The sequence below is a fragment of the Ascaphus truei genome, chromosome 3, assembly GCF_040206685.1.
Source record: "Ascaphus truei isolate aAscTru1 chromosome 3, aAscTru1.hap1, whole genome shotgun sequence".
Taxonomy (NCBI): Eukaryota; Metazoa; Chordata; class Amphibia; order Anura; family Ascaphidae; genus Ascaphus; species Ascaphus truei.
Window position 1 is genome coordinate 28,246,536 of NC_134485.1, and position 20,696 is coordinate 28,267,231.

General features: G+C 45.4%; 1 protein-coding gene across 10 annotated transcripts in view; it reads left to right on the plus strand.

The window, feature by feature from the left end:
• The first annotated feature begins 2,279 nt into the window (after positions 1–2,279).
• Positions 2,280–20,696, plus strand: part of EPCIP (exosomal polycystin 1 interacting protein) — a 29,508-nt gene continuing 11,091 nt past the window's right edge. Inside the window, exons 1-3 of one of the 10 annotated variants that reach the window (XM_075593868.1) lie at positions 2,313–2,410; positions 17,085–17,196; positions 17,709–17,768. The gene's annotated coding sequence lies outside the window, so the exon portion shown is untranslated. Of the gene's footprint in view, positions 2,411–16,619; positions 17,197–17,708; positions 17,769–17,976; positions 18,352–20,696 lie in introns of those variants that run through there. The other 9 variants (XR_012800386.1, XM_075593867.1, XM_075593865.1 and 6 more) reach the window with 9 other exon arrangements.

Genomic DNA, 20,696 nt, shown 5'->3' on the forward strand with positions numbered 1-20,696 from the left:
CATGTGCAGGCAAAGGACTCAACCACGAGTTGATACTGACAGCAGTATAACTACTTCATCTAATTCAACTGCGTTACTAACTCCGTCCCTTGACAATCAAGTGGTCTGATGGCAATCAGCATTTACAGCCGTGCAACTCACAGTGATTGGCTCTTCAGTCAGTGTGTGTGTGTGCGTCACTATGTGCGCGCGCGTCAGTGTGAGTGTGTGCAGGTCAGTCAGTGTGTGTTTTAGCTATTTGCACTTCTATATTTAAAGTAAGTGTGAATCCCTCGTGTGTGTGTGTGTGCGTCACTGTGTGTCTGCGCGTGCACACGCGTCAGTCAGTGTGTGTGTGTGCGCGCATCAGTCAGTGTGTGTGTGTGTGTGTATGCGCGCATCAGTCAGTGTGTGTGTGTGTGCGCCAGTCAGTATGTGTGTGTGTGTGCGCGCGCCAGTCAGTGTGTGTGCGCGCGTCAGTCAGTGTGTGTGCGCGCACGCGCCAGTCTGTGTGTGTGTGTGCCAATCAGTGTATGCGTGCGCAACAGTCAGTGTGTGTGTGCGCGCCAGTCAGCGTGTGTGCGCACGCGCCAGTCAGTGTGTGTGCGCGCGCGCCAGTAAGTGTGTGTGTGTGTGCGCGCCAGTCAGTGTGTGTGCATGTGTGTGCCAATCAGTGTGTGTGTGCGCATGCTTCAGCCACTGTTTGTGTGCGTGCGTCAGTCAGTGTGTACGTCTGTGTGTGTCACTGTGTGTATGTGTCAGTCAGTCAGTGTGTGTATCACTGTGTGTGTCAGTGTGGCGCTGGGGTGGAGAGTGCGCTCAGCATGTCCTGCAGTCTCTCCAAGCGCTCCCCTGCTCCCCCCCGCCCCCCGAGCTCTGTCAGACCTACGGAGTGCTCAGCGCTCTCCCCCCTCCCTACCTTAGAGCTATGGGGACTCGGAGTACTCGGCGTTCTCCCCCCTCCCTACGATCTACATGGACACGTGACATGGCGCACTCAGCACTGTACCCCCTCCCTCCATCCAAGCAACGGCATGCTCAGCGCTCTCCCCCCCCCCCTCCCTCTGGCGGTGCTGCGGGGACATGTTGCTGTGGGGGAGGCGCTCAACCCCCCCTCCTCCCTGTTACCGGACCAGAGCAGCCCGCTCCCTCTCTCCACCCCCCTGGCGGAGCTGCGGGGAAACAGCGCCCGGATCTCGGGGAGAGAGGTGTGTGTGTGCGTGTCTGCGTGTGTGTGTCCCCGTCCGTCTCCGTCCAGCGATGACTCCTCCTGGTGGAAGCTGACAACACTGATGGCCTCTTCTGCCAGGAGTGATGTCACTTCCGTCACCACTGACTTCCGTCTCCAATCAACTACATTCACGCCGCTAAAGAAGTTTCACTTCAAAAATGAGGTAATACTGGACATGTATGTGTTTGGTATTACTTCTCTGGACATGTGTGTGTCTGGTATTACCTCTCTGGACATGTATGTGTCTGGTATTACCTCTCTGGACATGTATGTGTCTGGTATTACCTCTCTGGACATAGTGACCTGACCGGCTTGGGGGGGCCGCGGGATTTCCCAGAGCAGGGAGAGAGCAGGGCTCTTGCTAGGGGGCTGGGCAGCTTTTTCCATCCTGATTGGCTGCTGCTGGGTAATGCAGCCAATCAGGAGAGGGTGTCAGGAGCCTGAGGGTGGGGCCTCCGAGTTATGTTCGTCTCTCTCTCGATGGTGTGCGTGTCTCGATTGTGTCAGTCTTGAGCGCGTCGCACCTTTCACCATTGTGTCCAGTATTTTTGGAGAAGCCACCTGGCAACCCTACTGTGTACTGTGAAGAAGACAGAACACATCAAAAAGGGTCATGTGAGGTTTCAAAAGCTCTATAAAGAACCACAACATTTCTTATTTTGCAAGCCTATTACTTTGTTCAAACTTGTTGCAGTGCGCTATATGCCCCAAATAGTTAATATTTCTTAAAATAAAAATACCACTTGTGAGCACATACACATGTCTCAGAAGGGTCTGCAACCCTTTGCCTTTCCCCATTATCTCCTGCATACAGTGCTTCCACTGTATATCTCCACTTGTAATATTTCTTAAAAAGTAGACAACTTTTTTTTCTAAAGCGCTTCCGTTACTTATTACAATCATGCTACCAATCTGGATTACATTCAAAGAAAGAACTACACAAAGACAGGTACTCAGCCTGCTGTGTTATTAATGAAATTTGCAGGCCTTGAGCACCCCTCGTGTTCGTCATGGAAACCACATTGGTCAACAGGCCCCTGTGAGATATACAAGAACAGCAATTGCAGGCCACACATTCCTCCCAGCCCCCAGACATCATACAGATTGATAAGGCTGTCAGACATTAGTGCTTAGATAAGACTTACATACACAGGGCGGTCAAGTGCATGAACTTTCCCGCTGCCTGACACGAAAAACAGTGTGAGTATTATCTGCTTTTTATTTTCAGCAAGATATTAGGGGAAAAGTTGCAATTGTCACCCGTTCTCGTTCTTTGCTGCTCTTCTATTTTCTTTGTTGGGGTTTTTTTTTTGTTTTCTCGTCAGAGGTCATATAACCGTGTAGGTTTCTAAATGACTGCCAGCCTTGTCCATGTCGGTGTAACTTCCGACTGGTTGCAAGCGGGTCTTGCAATGCATTGCGTGGCGAGCCCGTGTGGCGGTGATGGGGTTAACGCACTAAAAGGCTAACGCAGCTATGAAAGGGGAATGGGATAATGTGGGGAAACGTGTTGTTGTTTTTGAGCGTCGGTTCCGTCACGTGCAATATTTCTGCCAGATGAAAGTAAGAACTTAAAAGAAACAGTTTGTTATTGAAACGTGACTAGAATGTTACATTTAGAAGAAGATCCGAATGTGTTTCTGGCCAATTAGATTTAGATTATTGCGTTTCTTTGAGAAAAAGTGTGTCAACACTTCGATTGTAAGCTCTTTGGTGTAGGGTCTCCTTTAGTGTTATGTTTCCATTTACCTGTGGCACTTATTCACATTGTTTGTGTTGTTTGTACCTCCCATTGTAATGTTGTAAACCACTGTGGACATGATTTGATGGTAGACGTATAATCTTATACATACATAGGAAAATGACTTTAGAATGGTAGCGATCTTTTTAAAAGACACTTCCTACTCGGTAAGAAATATTATGCAGAAAGGCCAAAAGACTGGCAAACTGGTGCAATACACATGCAAGGGAACAATACCAGCTTTCAAAGATTATAAATCCTATTTAAAGCAATATGAGCATTTTTTTTTTTTTTTTAAATTCAGCCTTTTGTGCCTCAGAATTGAAACCAGGAGACTCTAACATACACGTGTATTTGATTAACCCGATCGAAGCATTGCATTACAGTAGTGAAAGTGTTAACAGGGGCTATTGTTTATACAGTATTTCCACAATCCATGTACACGCATTGCTTGTCAATGGCATTTCCAGAAACACCTGCGTTAACAATTTGAGTAGTGTGTTGAGTGTGCGGTTAATGCTGGGCAACAGTAAGAAGCGTAAAAAAATTATAATTCAACTTTCACTTGCTGTATGTGCTGCTACTCAGATACAGATCTTGTTTTAATAAACCTCATGATTTGTAGTCAGTAGAGTTAATTTATCGAGGGGATGTTGTTGCACAAACCGTTATCAAACATATTTACATCAGCGATTTGGTTGATTAAAAGCAGCAATAAAATTGATATTTTGTCAAAAATTCTTGGTCTGGATTGACCTTCTGCTTTCGAGATGTGGAAGGGCATACTGTACTGTACTGTGCATGATGACATGGCTTTGGGTATAATCTGATAAAACAGCGAAAACAAAGATGTGAGGAGGTCATCTGCAATCGTGTATAAAATAAGGTCATTTGTTTCAAATCGTATTAAAGTCCGAAGTTATAGTCGCTGATAATGTGCCACCTGAGTAACGAAATGGGGACACGAAAATCTCAGTAACATTTGGGGGGATTTTATTAATCCATGGAGAGCCAGAGTCTCCGTGTTATAGTGCCCCGAACGGAACTATTGCATTTTAGGAAAAAGGGATTTGTGCCAAAGTAATAAACATGGGCACATTTTATTGATATGACCACCTAAGAAATGTATTTTAAAATGGGGGAAATTAGAACAATGAAAAAATGGGGTTGGATGAACATTACAAACACATATATAAAATATCACGTGCCGTATTATCCCTGAGTTCACACAATATACAGCTCAACCCCGTTATAACGCGATCCGTTACAACGCGAATCCGCTTATAACGCGATGCAAGCGTGGCTCCCAATGTTCGGATTTATGAAAACTTTACAACACGATTAGTGGTGTCTTAAATGTTTTATTGTACAATGCATATAATTGTACAATATTTCTAACGCGATCCGCTTATAAAGCGATGTGATTCTTTGGACCCCATGTACAGCGTTATAAGGGGGTTGAGCTGTACATGTAATGTTCATCAAAGAAGCAATAGCAATAAAGTTTCCCCTCGTGCATGATTTTTGTGCTTCCCAGATCATTGAGAGAGCCATTCCCGGTGTATCCGTAATAGAAAAAAATTCTGTTAAATGTGAGTTTATTTCGTCAACCACCGTGAGTTCTCTCAGAAGAGAGTCGTTCAACTTCCACATATGTCTCACCCTAATAGGGTTGATATCTTTTTACGTGCACGTTACCAGTCCGTGATCAGACCAGGTGATTGGGTTGATTTTTGAATCTATTACTGCTGGGATTAGTGAGTGTTCTATAAAACTGTGTTCTATAAAAAAAAATCTATTCTAGAGAATACTAGATGCTGAGTGAAATGTATAGTCTCTGTCTTTAGGGTGTTGGACCCTCCAAATATCCCATAATGCTATATCTTGTATACATCTTGCTAAATCTGTATCGTTTGGGTCTTTCATGTTCAGAGTATCTTGGGGGGAGGGGGGGCGAATTTATTTTATCTAGCTTTATATCATATACCGCATTGAAATCTCCTGCCATAATTATTTTCCCTTCACCAAACTTTGATAATCTAGAGGAAACTCACACAAAAATATACCTGTTTCTCCTTGGGTACGTAGCTAGGGTGGCCATTGTGTTTCCACGTTTGCCATTGAGGTAGTTACCCTTCTCATGTGGAAAACAGTGGACAGACTAATAGTTTAGGTTAGCGGAAGCCTTGATATCAACCATCTTGTCCGTGGGGTGGATCATTTAGTTCTGCTTTTTGTTTTTTACTTCTTTCCCAAAACATCCTGAGATTCATTATACTTTTATTCCAGTGATAATAGAGAACATTAACAACTGGGCAAGTTCCAGCTGCCCCTCAGATTTAGGATGAGTTGGCAAATTCTTTTATGGAGACTTGCATCGAAAATTGTGGTGTTTTCCAAGACATGTATTGAGAGGATGGGTTTCCTTTAAAGGCAGAATTCAGAATAATGGAGTTGTCCACGTTCATGGTCAAAACAAGAAACTTCGCGATTTCAAAATGTGGTTTAGGTGGACAGTACAAAGTGATCACAGTATTCTATGTATCTCTCCTGTCTGTTCTTAAAATAAGAATAAGCAGCACGGCCCAATCTAAACCACACAACTGGAGCAGTCACTTTAAAAACAAATAGGAGACATTTTACATAATATTTATATGATTGTCAAGTGTATTACTGCTGTGAAGCGCTATGTACATTAATGGCGCTATATAAATAAAGAGATACATACATATTAATGCAGATTCCTAGCAACTATACTGTAGTATATACAATTAAATATATAACAATTATACTCTAAAGCCCGCAGATTGTAAGCTCATGAGCAGGGAGCTCAGTTCTTTTGTATCAGTTGGTGTTTGTTTTTTCTTGTTTATGTATGTTATTGTGTAACCACTGGTCCCCCATTTTACTGCTCTGCGGAACATAAATAAATAATAACAACCAGCCCATATTCTGTGAAGCCGTTTTCAAGATTTCAGCTCGGTACAAATGAATGGAGAGTTCAACACATTGAACAGGAGCAAACAGTTAAACAGCAGAAAGTATAACGTACTAAAACATTGTACATTCCCGCCCCATGTTATGACATTTCACTCACCATTTCAATAAACATTTGCTTCCTTTTTTTTTTTTTTTTTGTGTGTGTGCTTTACAAAAATCCCATCTCTTCTGGAATGTTCCTTTCCAGGGTGTACAGAGACATCCAGTACTTTGGCCAGTAGTTATGTGCTGTTACTGAATTGCAAAGATGGTTAAGCAACCGTATCAAATAAATCAAGTGGAAAGCATGACTTCAATGTTGTTTACAAGATGATGTGAAGTACAGAAGAGGATTACTGCCACTGCAAAGCCTGACTATCCCACTCCTGTATTTAGGGGGATGTGTTGTGGATAGGATTCAATGATGTGTATCTACAATGCTTGAAACATTGCTAACTTAGCCCTAGTATTTAGCAAGACCCCCAAAAGTGCTATCAATATTAGACCAGCCAAAGTACTATATACCGTATACACCCTTATTTGTTGGACAAATTATCAGTAAAAAGCCTCTAAGCACCACATTAGTGGTCAGGCCAAAGAGAAGTAACATCGTGGAATAACAGGGGAATCCAGCATTTTGTAGGCATTTATCTAGAAAACAGAGAGTCCCTGGAATGGTTTAACAGCATATGTAATACCTTCAAATATTCCTGTGCGGTATGTGTACTGAAAGCTTAGAAAAATGTATGTCAGACCAGCACTCATACAAATAAAAACTTGCTACCTCATTAGTCAACTAATGAGTGCTGGTCTGACATACATTTTTCTCTGTATGTGTGTTGTACTTGATGGTGAAGGAACTGGACCTTAGCACCAGTTATTATTATTAACACAGTCAGTGCAAGTTCTGTTTTTTTGTATTTGGTTTACTGAAAGCTGCCGAGATAATGGCTCAGAAAGCTTTAAACCATTTTGGTATCTGTAACGTACGGCACACCTGTGAGCACCTGACCTGCATACGGGACAAGGTTTAATACACAGCTCTCTAGCTGGCCCACTTTACACCTTCTGCAAAGGTCCCTCAAATGAACAATATCTCCCCCAAATTTGTCACAATATACCATCTGTCACAGACAGCACACAAGGGGGCACGTGACTTAGGCCGTGATTATACCCAAATTCGAACGGTGGCGCCATGCTGCGCACTGTCACGTGGCTCAAAAACAAATTGCTGCAATCCAATGAATGTTAACTTACCAAGTGTGACGCGTGCGCAGACTGGAACTGCAGTGCGGCAGACAGGAGAACCGACCTGGGATTTTGTTTTCTTCAGGCGACGGGCCAGTCAGACGAGCGGTTCAGCCAATGAAGGGTGAACCGCTCATGGCCACACCTCCCTGTCTCCTCCAGCTGCCTCCTGCCTGCAGTTCACATGTTGCTCTGCCGCGTCGCAACTATGACGTCACCCGATCGCTCGCCCAGCTATTTTTGATGTACCTGTGGCTCTGCATCCAGCGGGACCACTGTTGCTGTGCACCCGTGGCTATTTGTTACCTGGTATCGTGAGTGCACCTATTTTGGACTATGAAGACGATTGGTTACATTGTGTAATGAAGTTAGGGGGGCCAAAATGGGTCTCTCTAGAATGGGAACTCTTTACATTATACTTGGACTATTAATATATATCTGCCAGGGTCTAAGGTCCCTGATTATTAAATAAAACTATAAACTTAACACACAAACATCTGTTGTAGCAAAATGAGTCCAAAAAGTTACTTTACTCCCATACATAGCAAACAGTTCAGAGCCCAAAGCATCAATTATTAAAGTTCGGTTTTAATATTCAAAAAGACAGCGCTTAGATATATAAAAAGGATTATTACAAGAACATATACACTCGACTCCTCTCTCACATTCTCCCCTCACATTCAAAACGTATCTAAAACCTGCCATTTTTTCCTCCGCAATATTACAAAGATACTCCCTTTCCTCTGTTACTCGACTGCTAAAACTCTGACTCAGGCCCTCATTCTCTCCCGTCTCGATTACTGTAACCTCCTGCTGTCCGGCCTTCCTGCCTCTCACCTGTCTCCCCTACAATCTATCCTTTCCCTAGCTAATTCCAATCTGGCTTTTGCCCCAAACACTCTTCCGTAACTACCCTGCTAAAAGTTTGCAATGAAATCCAGTGTGGAATGGAACGCGGTCAACTCACTGGTGCAATATTCCTAGATTTTGCAAAGGCCTTTGATACTGTTGATCATGCTATCCTGCTTAACAAACTCCAGAGCTCTGGAATAGGGCAGCATGCTTTAAACTGGTTTCAGTCCTACCTATCAGGTAGATCCCAACATGTGTCTATCTCAGACTCTAACTCCAACCCCTTGGATATCACCTGCGGTGTCCCGCAAGGCTCTGTTCTGGGGCCCCTACTCTTCTCAGTGTTCATCAATGATCTTCCCACAGCTTGCAAGGAAGCTTCAAAACACATGTATGCAGATGACACAATCCTATATGCGCACAGCCATAGCCTCTCTGACCTTGAACACATACTTCAGTCTGACTTTTTGAGACTCGAAAACTGGATTTCAAAAAACAAACTGTTTTTAAACACTGACAAGACTGTAACAATGGTATTTGGGACCAAGACTACATTTTTAAAGCTTCCAGTGACTGAGCTCCAGATCAGAACCATCGCTAACACCACCCTAAATCCTGTTAGTAGTTTTAAATACCTGGGCATATGGTTTGACTCCCACTTAACATTCAGAATGCATATTCATACGCTGACATCCAAAAGCTATGCCAAACTAGGTGTACTTTACAGGAACAAATCCTCCCTAAGCCTGCTGGTCAGAAAGCGTATCACACAGCAGATGCTAATGCCAATTATCGACTATGGAGACATAGTATATGGCTCGGCACCCCAAATCCACCTTAGCAAACTTGACACCCTCTACAATTCAATTTGTCGTTTCGTTCTCTAATGCAACTACAACACACATCACTGCGAAATGCTCAAAGAACTAGATTGGTCATCACTTGAGTATAGGCGCAAAGTTCACCTTTCCTGTCTTGCCTTTAAATACTTTCTGGGCAAGCTACCCATCTATCTGAACAAGCTCCTCACCCCTACCACATGCAGCACTTAATATCTGAGATCTGACTCCAAAATACTGTTCATGGTCCCAAGGCTCAACAAAGTATCCGGCCGCTCCTCCTTCTCTTACCGTGCACCCCAAAACTGGAACAACTTACCGGAGACTCTCACATCCACCACCAGTTTAAGTTCTTTCAAAACTAAGGCTTTCTCACATTTTAATCTGGTCTGTAACTGTTACATACGCCTATAATATACATCTCCTCTAGCTGTGCATGCAATGTATTGTATATAATGTATACCCTGTTCATTGATGTAACTGTATTTGTAACCATGTATTATTTGTCTGTAGCAGGGTCCCCCCTGGCCCTCCTCACCTGCTCAGAGTAGCGGGTACCCCCGCACCGTCAGGCAGTTGCAGGGGCGATCGCGGCTCCCGACGGCATCAGTGACAGGGCGCCGCCATCTTGTGCGCGTTTGCGCATGCGCTGTGCGCGTTTGCAGTTGCGGCGGCCATTACACCTAGCGCAGGAAAGTGTAGGGAGGCAGGAAGGACCCCTAGAAGTCGCGCATGCGCAGTTAGGGCGATGCGGTGGCCATTACAGGTTTGAACAGGCTCCATGGAGAGTAGCGGCGGCCATTATAGTGCGCACACGCGGCCCCAATGTTAAAGAGGGCCATAAAGGACTACAATTCCCAGCAGCCTCTGGGGACTGCACCTTCACCTTGGTCACAGGCAGCCAGACAGCCAATAGAGCTTGCAACTTCTCCTGCTGGAGAAGGTTACATTGTTGTGTGCAGAGTCAGGAAGCAGACTGTGAAGCACATGAGTTAGTCAGGCTAAGTAGACAGTGGGGGAAGGAAGGGGGGCAGAGAGCTGCGAGCTTCTGCCCTAGGCCAGAAATCCCCAGGCTAGAGCTGAGGCCCTGACTCCCCACTAGTGAGGGTGGGTGTTCATAGGGACAGGCCCTTAGTTAAGGACCCTGTGCCCCTTCAGCTGTGTAGTTCCTTACAGCAGGGAGAAACCCTGTGCAGTTCCTTAGAGCAGGGAGAGACCCTGTGCAGTTCTTTAGAGCAGGGAGAGACCCTGTGCAGTTCCTTAAAGCAGGGAGAGACCCTGTGCAGTTCCTTAGAGCAGGGAGAGACCCTGTGCAGTTCTTTAGAGCAGGGAGAGACCCTGTGTAGTTCCTTAGAGCAGGGAGAGACCCTGTGCAGTTCCTTAAAGCAGGGAGAGACCCTGTGTAGTTCCTCAGTGCAGGGACCCAGTGATAGTCTGCTGCATGTTCCTGTAAGCTGTGTTGCTGATCCAGAGACTGTCCTTACGGTGGGACGTCCGGCGGGACCCCACCCCACGCGGAGGTACAGATCAGCGCTGGACCAAGCGGCGCCGGTAGACCCTTTGCGAAGACACCCAGGTGTAGAGACACCTGGGCAGGTATTTGCAACCTTCCACACGTGCACCAACTTTAAATTGCTCCTCACATGTGACAGGCCTGTTCACACACTTGGGTGGGCTTGGACTCTTTGGATACGGGGTTGGGAAGGGGGTGTAAAGGTATAGCCCAGTTAGGGGCAAGGTTATAGCTGCCATAACACGGCTGTGTTGCTATACAGTATGATGTGATGTGATGTTATTGTGTTATTTGCCCATATAGTAAACCTGTGTTATTTATACCTTGGTGTATGTGGTTCATATATGTGGGTCCTGTGTAGGGGACATTCTACACTCCTAGAATCCTGCACAGGTGGAGGCGCTGTAATTAGATGATCATTCCAGAGGATTCACCCCAGGCTCTCACTAGCGGAGGCTCAGACCTCCTGTGAGCCTGACAGGTATACTGCACCACACCTGGTAACATATAGGTTCCCCCTCACATACACTCTATATGCGATTGGGTGGGGGAATACCCGTTACATGTCATTAACTATGTCCAGGACACACTTGAAAACGAGAGGTAACTCTCAATGTATTACTTCCTGGTAAAACATTTTATAAATAAATAAATAAAAATAAATAAACGCTGCTGCCAGAATCACCCCGCTCTTTCCTAAATCTGTCTCAGCGTCTCGCCTGCTGAAATCCCTCTCCTGGCTTCCTATCAAATCCCGCATCTCACACTCAGTTCTCCTCCTCACTTGACCTGTCATAAACACAATTGCTTATATTTTTAACATAATTTCCAAACAATGTTAACCCCTCAAGTACCAGTTTGATTTAAATACTTAACACCCCCCGCCACGTTTATTACAGCATCTATCATGGAGTTTTAAAATGAAGCCGTAAATGTAATTTTGCTTTGTATTGGAGACCCGTGTGAAATTCCTTGTGAAAGCTTAACTTGCACAGTGACTGTAGCAATCTTACCTGTGCTGAGACACAACAATCTTTTCATACTATAGCATACTATAACATTTTATGGACCTGTTATAAAGCTGCTAACATGGCAGTGGACACATCGAGGACCAATATCACTGACCGTAACCCAGCTCAATTGAACAAAGAAATGGGATTGCATGGGGATGAAATTAAAAACGCAGCACCCCAAAATGGATGTTTAAAAGAGGGGGTGATGAGTGTGCAAACTTTTTAAAACATGTTCTCGCATCTCCTCGTCACATCCCCAAATCCCTCACCCAAAGCGCCATACATTTTTCTTACGCCGTGTTAGAGTCCTGTATAAAGTGGAAATCAAACCTTTCGTGTTAGGAGAGTGATTTGTTTTGCGATGGCCCTGTTTGATTTCAATATTCCCTCAAGTTCATGTTATCCCCCACATTGTGGTTCCTTCCTCACTCAGCTTGCATATTAAAATGATGGCATTTGTCTTCCAGAAACTGCTAAGAAAGTCTCTTCTTTAGGGTATTTGGGCATTTCTACCAGTGTTTGCTGCTTCTACCACCTACTGTATTACTGGCAATAGGGCATAAAATGGGTTGAATAGCACTGCAGGAAGTCGAAGAGTTAAAACAACTCAGAAGAGCCTGAGTTTAAAGTCCATTGATTAGCTTCTTTTTGTTGCTGAATTTTCCCACAGACAACCATTATAACAGAATGTCCATGGCAGACACCGTTGGACTGTTAGATGAAAATTGACTGCTAACCCTTCCATGGTAAAGGCCAGCAATGCATGACACAGTAGTACACACTTCAGCACCAAATGACTTACACGATAAAACAAATAACATACATTTTTAGTAATTACAAACAAAGACATAAAATGTAGAAGTCTCCCCAGCAAGGACTGCAGAATAAAGGAACAGTTTCAGTTCCTTGGTATTATATCAGGGTAAAGGGGTGTCGTTGCTGCTTCATTTGGAGGTGACTTCTCAACCTCCTAAATAATGAAAAGGGCAGTGGAGATAGAAGCATAAATAGAATAAGCACCTTCTAGTGAAGTACATATTAATGTATCACGAAAGTTAAAAAGTGCAAAGAATGGCACTCACAAACAGAGCTTATCTGATAGATGCCTCGTCTTCTCCCACTCTCGAAAGCTTGTCTTATAATATCTATTGTTAGTCCAAATAAAAAAGGTATTACCTAATACTGAAGTATTAATTTACTCTGCACTATTGCTAACGTGGCTATTTCTACTTAACCCACTGTCCTGGTATCCTCCACTCGGGGTGAGACTGGAGCAAGCACAGGAGGCTTCTACAATATAAACTTTAAACTGAATACCATACAGTGAGAGGTGTATAACCTTACTATAAACTTTCCCTACACAGCCTGCTGCTAATTCACGGCTCCACAAGTACCGTACGTATTTTTATATTAAAACGATTTTCCACTATATTGTGTTTTTTTCCCCCTATTTCTCCAATGGGGTGTTTTCCCTGAGACGGGAGTCATTTGTCCAGGTTAACATACAACTACTCAGAGGATCCTGTTGCTGCAATGTCATTGTGTGGAGATCCCCCTCCCTCTGGTATATACATCTTCCAGCTGTGTCCCAGGGGTGGACAAAAGGCTTATAAAGATTTAACTTACTGTAAGTGCATATCTCACCAATTCTGATATCTGTGGTTGGACATACTACCCTATGATATTTTTCTTTCCCTCCATTCTTTTTTCTCTCCACATATTTTACGCCTAGGTCATTCTTTGGACAATATATATATGTGTGTGAATGTGTGTGTGTATATATATATATATCAGAGATAGCCGTGTAAGTCCAGTTGCGATAGTGCGGAATAAATGCGTTCTTCCGTATTAGGTGATACATTTTTTATTTGGACTAACAATTTATGTCATAGGACAAGTTTTCGAGAGTTCTCCTCTCTTCCTCAGGTCTCAATAATGATTAACAAAGGAATCTATGGCTGAAGCAGAGGTAATGAAAGCAAAAAAAAACAAACAGATGTAGATAAGGTAGGGTGAGAAAGGGATGTTTGAAGACATTGGAAGGGTATTTAAAAAGTGACAAGGGACAGCATGGAGGGGAAAGGTGATGCGGTGTGTGTGTGGTGTGTGGGGGGTGGGGGGGGGAGATGTGGATAATTAGATAGACAGGCAGGATAATTACAAACAATTGTGATAGTGTGTGAGAAACCCCATATCTGCATTAAGTCCTCTTGTTTTGGTGTCAAAGAGTCTTATCATTCTGAGTTCAAATGTTTTCCGTTCTTGGGTGCGTTTAGACATCCCATTGAGGATTTTCATTTTTAAATCATTTATGGAATGATCTGGTAGTGAGAAATGATGTCCCACTAGTGAGCAGTGTCTTCCTTTGTGGTGGAGTATAGTGTCTGTGCAGTCATTTTGCCTTGAACTTTTCGGCTGGTTTCCCCAATGTAGCATCCTTGGTCACAATTGTTGCATTGAATCATATAGACCACATTCCTGGATGTGCAGCAGTATGATCCTTTAACATTTAGTGTTCCATGGTTGTGACCTGGCTGTGGGATCTTGGCATATATGTTTGCAGAGTTTGCAATGTGTGGTGTTGCACGGTTTTGTGCCATTATCAGTGTCTTTAAGTTCGTTATGTTTGAGGTTTGGTGGTTGCCGGAATGCCAGAATGGGAGGTTTGGGGTAGATTTCTTTTAATGTCCCATCCTCTGCCAGCATGGGTTGCAGATCTTTGATTATTTTTCCTATTCCCTCCAGGGTAGGGTTGTATGTGGCAACTAGTGGTATGCGTGTGGTAGGTTCTCTCTGTCTGTATTGTAGCAGGTGTTCTCGTGGGGCTTTTAGTGCAGATGTAATAGTTCTGGCAATAGTCTTTGGTTTGTATCCCTTCTGTCTGAACGATTCGGTCAGGGTCGTGAGATGTCTGTTTCTGTCTTCAGTGTCAGAGCATATGCGGTGGTATCTTATAGCCTGGCTGTGTATGATACATTGGTTTTTTTTTTATAACTCTCATTTTTATTTGGTATTACAGAGCATACATAATATCACCACCTATTGGCATACGTTACAGAATACACAATTTTGTCATCAAAACAGTGACACGTAGACAAGACATGAGACAGACGTAACGAACCACACGTAAACCACATCACTAAGACGGACAGGACAAACTAGACTGGGGTGAGACACATTAGGGTGGGTGGGGGTGGGGGGCACCTGTAGCGGCTGCATCGGAGCGGAGGATCTGCTTTTTGCTCTATGTGTACGCTAGGGTGTGTTGTGGATATCCCAGTGGTTCTACGTTCTCCGTCGCAATATACATACATACACACACACACACACACACACACACACACACACACACACACACATCAGTGGCGTAGCTAGACATACACAGGTTCACAGGGAAAAAATTTTTTTAGGGCCCCATTAATATTAATACTGACTGCAATTTTTTTCTTTCTCCCCCATCCTCTCTCTGATCCTCTCTCTCTCATGATCCCTCCTCATATCTCCACACCCCTCCTCATCATCTCTCCCCCTCCCCCTCCTCATTATCTATCCCTCATCATCTCTCCCCCCTCATCATCTCTCCCCCCTCATCTCTCTCCCTCCATCATAATCATCTCTCCTCCTGCTCCTCATCTCTCCCCCTCATCCTCATCATCTCTCCCCCTCGTCCTCCTCATCTCTCCCCCTCGTCCTCCTCATCTCTCTCCCTCATCCTCCTCATATCTCCCCCTCCTCATCATAATCTAATCTCTTCCCCTCATCCTCCTCATCATCTCCCCCCTTCATCCTCATCTCTCCCCCTCCTCATCATAATATAATCTCTCCCCATCACCATCATCTCTCCTCCCCATCATCATCATCATCATCATCATATCTCCCCCTCCTTATCATCTCTCCCCCTCCCCATCATCATCATCATCTCTCCCCCTCCTCCTCGTCTCTCCCCATCATCATTATCACCATCATCAGCTCTCCCCCTCATCATCACCATCACCAGCTCTCACCCTCATTATCATCCCTCCCCATCATCATCATCACCTCTCACTCACCCTCATCATAACCTCTCCCCCTCATCATAACCTCTTCCCATCATCATCATCATCATCTCTCTCCCTCCTCCTCCATGCCTACCTGTGGGTGGTAATAGAGACAGGCGGAGGGAGATGGTATGCGGCGGCTAAGGGCCCCTGGCGTTAAACAGAGGATAAGCCGGCAGAGGAATTAACAGTTTCTACAGAGGCAGAGCAGGACGGCCGGGGAGGAGCGCCCTCTAGCGGTCTGACCCGGAAGTCTTCCTTACTTCCGGTGTTTGCTGCTAGAGGGCGCTCCTCCCCTGCCGTCCTGCTCTGCCTCTGTAGAAACTGCTCATTCATCTGCCGGCTTATCCTCTAACGCCAGGTGCCCGCTGCCACATACCATCTCCCCTCGCCTATCTCTATCTGAAGAGAGAGATGGGCCGCCGATGTGTGTGTGTGTGTATATACATATATAAATACATACATATTTAAGGGTGGCCAACTCCAGTTCAAGAGAGCCACAGGTTTTAAGGATATCCCTGCTTCAGCACAGATGGCTCAATCAGTGTCTCAGTCGTTGACTTGATGACTGGAGTTGGCCACGCCTGATATATATTCACATCTATATTTACTAAATACTTTGAAGTATTGGCATTTAAGAGTACAAAAAAGGAATTCGATGGCAGGATGTGCTATATAACCAAGAAATGGTTGAACCCTGAAAGTTGCTTAGTTAAAGTTTCTTCTGTTTGTTTCTTACTTATGTATATTTCAGAAAGAATGTTGTGCTTTTCTTTACGTGGAATGTATATCGTGCAGCTCTAAGAATTTGTTTCTGGATATTTCGGTTGAAGAAATATGAAGACCTGGTTTTATCTGAGGGTTTTACAGGTGCAGAGACTCAAAAATGTTCTCTGCCTCCCTTTGCTTTTTATTGCTGCTGCTGTTGCATTCACTCGTGGAAGGGGGAAAAAAACGTAGATAAAATCATAAAATTGACATTAACTGCTGTATGGCTCACAGTAAGTTTGACCTCATAGCTTTATTTTCCTCCCAAGAAATTAATCATTTTTTATAGCTTGGTTTGTACTGTCAGAAGGCAAAGGAGTATTATTATCAGCAGAAAGGAGCAGCAAATCAGGTACAGAATTCCCACAGAGCATTATCTTAAGAAAATGTTTAATAAAAAAATACACACAAATGATACACATAGAGCAAGAATTAAAAAACAAAAAAAGGGAAGAACATTTCAGCCTGGTGAGTTCACCTTTAAGAGTTCTAAGGAGTGGGTTCCAGCATCCAGGGGGCATCCCAAACCACAAGTCCAGAAATAATTATACCACAAAGACTGTGGGAAGAAGTTGGTCATTTCCGTGCTCAATGCTGCAAAAAGCTCTACTGTTTAACTAGCTCCTTAGTAATAATTAAGCTCCCTGTGTAATTTATCAGAGGTAGGCATTTCTGGGATCGGCAAAACTTCCCAGCTCCTAAAGGGGAGGGTTTGACTGGAATGTGAAGAACAAATCAAAGATAAACATACGCATTTATCAAAGACAACATGTGAAGGTACGCCTGGATAATAATCGCCCTGACCCAATCTCAGCTCTTTACAAGTGTAACATGTACGGTGTACTAATAGCTTGCAATGTTTGAGATGAGAAACTGTTTCACAGGTTGGGAGACTCATTCAGACAAGTTCTTAAGACTGCGAGCCATCCTTCTGGAAAATATACAAGCAGACGACTGTCAGTGCTGGTTGGAGAGCATGGGCGAACCTGAACAAGGGTATGTTTCATGTTTATTGTAAGTCCCTCGTTTGATACATTGCAAGGAAGATAATGATATTAAAACAGAGCCTAACGGCATAAACCGTAAATATTTTAGTCAAACGAATCCATTTTTTACATTCTGACAAAAATTGTTTTAATAGTGTAAATAATGGATGAGCTCACATAGAAGTAAGGATGTACCAGGACTTTATCGGTTATTTTTTTTTGCATGTTGCTTAGAAGTGAGCTTGGTTTCCATTAACCTACAGGAATTGTGAAACACTCTAATGTTAAATGTTTCTTTTACCACAAAGCTTCTCGATAAGCAGAAAGATACTGTACACCTATAATAAATATTGTTTTTATTTAAAACGTGTTATTGATGTGTATAATAGCAATCACAGCGTAGAAAGAGCTGCACGGTACAAATAGTTTTATTATTTACAGGAGTATAAATCTGAAGATATATACACATTAAAGGACAAGGATTTTTATTTTCTTATTGATTTTTGTTCATTTATCATACAGATAAAATTCTCAGGGGTCCGCATTGTCAGAAGACTCAGGAGAGGCAGTGGTACTGAAAAGGTAGGCTCACTCCATGTATGTCCAGTGGTCCAAGTGTTTGGGGAGCGCAGATGTATATGAAATAGAAATATACAAAATATAGTGCAATATTTATAAACAGTAGTGTGATATTTCAATATGTATCCTATGAGATGTGTACTCACAAATTACTCATTCTTTATAAGCGTTTTCACAACATTGGTTGATAGACTATTTCATCATGTCTCAGGTATTCTTTTGAGCCCCTCTGGTCTGGTCACTTATGGTCTCGAAGACAAATTAGCATTTGGATAACATCTGGAGCACAGCCGATCGAGGTCTCTTGGCGTTCCCTCTGCCTCCCTCTGCTCTGCTCAGTCTCACGTCCCGCACTTCCGGTCTGAATCTCCCGGCTGGATCGGGGTCGGGCGATTGGGTAGGTAGCGCTGCATACTGTGTCCTCCGTTCAACTAGGATAGTGCCACTCTAAGCGTTTCCCCGGAACCTGAGGAAACCAGAGGGGCTCAAAAGAATACCTGAGACAGACTATTTCATCATATCACCACTGTTGTGAAAACGCTTATAAAGAACTAGCTGATATACCCGGCGTTGCCCGGGCGTGGAAGGGCAGGGGGCATGGAGTGGAAGGGCGGGGGGGGGAGGGGCGTGGAAGGGCAGGGAGGGGGCCAAGGGGCGGGGAGGGCAAAGGGCAGGGGGGCAAAGGGCAGGGAGGGGCAAAGGGCAGGGAGGGGCGGGGGGGCAAAGGGCATGGAGGGGCAAAGGGCAGGGAGGGGCGGGGGGGCAAAGGGCATGGAGGGGCAAAGGGCAGGGGGGGCAAAGGGCAGGAGGAGTCAGGGATGCGTTAAATAACCCATTCCCCTGCGTTTACTCACCTTGCACACGGCCGCGCTCCTGTTCATCCGGGTACCGGCCGCCCTCCTCCTCCACCTCGGGGTCCTCAGCGGAGAGGCTGAGACGCTCCGGTGAGGAGGTGGTGTGCCTTTCGCGGGGAGAAGCGGAGACAGCCGGAGGAGCGCCCTCGGGGACGGGGAGCGGCCTGTGTGAGGGGAGAGCCGCACAGTGCGTGCTCTGTGTGTGTGGGTGGGGGGGGGGGGTGAGCGGGTGGGGGGTGAGGGAGAGTGCCGGGTGAGGGAGTGGCCTATGAGTGGTGAGAGCCGTGGTGAGGTGAGAGTCCCCCGCTGTGTCCCGGGCGCTCGCTCCGCTCCCCCGCTGACTGTAGCGGTGCCGGGGGGAGGGAGGGGGAAAGCGCGGGAAACCGGGAGACCCGGGGAGAGGAGGAGGTGCGCGCGGGTCCTGATGAGCGCCGCGCACTGCGGCTGTGATGAGTTGGATTGCAGGCTGATGTTCGGGGAGGAAGCGGCGGAGCCTCCGGGACCGGCGGGTAAGAGTCCGGGAGATGTGCTGCTAACATTGTGAGCCCCACCCCCCGGGTTATACATGCTGCTAATGTATGTAACACCCCCCCCCCCCCTACCCCTAAGTAAGTGTGTGTGTGTGTTGGACCTTTGGCCCGTCACTCCGCCTCAGGCCAATGAGAGGTGTGCGGGGGCGGGCGGGCCAAGGGAGCAATCTCATTGGCCTGAGGGACACAGGCCAGGCAGACAGACATACAGTGCTTTCAGAAATATATAGTAAAGAGGAGTAAGTTGTGAGTACACATCTCATAGGATACAGAGACTGAAAGATCACACTACTGTTTATACAGTACATATTGCACTATATTTTGTATATTTCTATTTCATAAACATCTGCGTTCCCCAAACACTTGGACCACTGGTGATACGTGATTGAGAAAAAACAGTCAAGAAAGGGTTTGAGCTGCAAATCAATTTATTTTGTTTTATCGCAGATTTTGTGTAGTTAACAACACTATTTTGGTTAATTAACCACTTTTAATATATCACGATATATATACATACAGGCAGTCCTCGGTTATCCGACACAATGTGTTACTCAAAATGGCGTTGGATAGCGAAACGTCTTAAAGCAAAACACGTTTTCCCATAGGAACACTGTTTAAATGAAAGGTTCCGTTCCTGAAGGCATTTTTAACACTAAAATACACCAAATATTTTACGCTGGCAATAAGATACGCAGCACACACATAAATTATATAGTGTATATAATGTATTATATATATAATATAACATAAAATATAATGATATAATATATTGTATAGTATAACATAATATTATATTATATAATATCTATAATATCTATCTATATATTTGTCAAACCGTCGTATGTGTCTGTGTCTGTATGTGTCTGTATGTGTCTCCCTGTGTCCCTAGAGGAAATCGCATTGGACCTTTTGCCTGTCACTCCGCCTCAGGCCAATGAGATGGCTCCCTTGGCCCGCCCGCCCCCGCACACCTCTCATTGGCCTGAGGCGGAGTGACGGGCCAAAGGTCACACACACACACACACTCACACACTCACACACTCACACCCCCACCCCCCAAACTCACACCCCGGCACCGCTACAGTCAGAGGGGGAGCGGAGCGAGTGCCCGGGACACAGCGGGGGAGCGGCCACAACACGCTGCCTCCCGCCTCACATCCACGTGGGAGCGGCTGGATGGGTGAGGGAGCGGCCGGACGGGTGAGGCAGCGGCCGGACGGGTGAGTGATCGAGCAGGCGGACGGGTGAGTGAGCGAGCAGGCGGACGGGTGAGGGAGCGGCCGGACGGGTGAGTGAGCGAGCAGGCGGGTGAGTGAGCGGCCCACGACAGGCGGAACGTTTCGGGGGGGGACGACAGACGAAAGGTTTCGGGGGGGGGGGGGAGAGACGCAAGGTTTCGGGGGGGGGGGGGGACAGACGACCGGCAGACACTGGGGGAAGGGGGAGCAAGCGGCCACATGATACATTAATTGTCACTTACCTCCCCCCTCACCTCCCGCACCCCCCCAACCCCACTTCCCTTCCCCCCCACCCCACTTCCCTTCCCC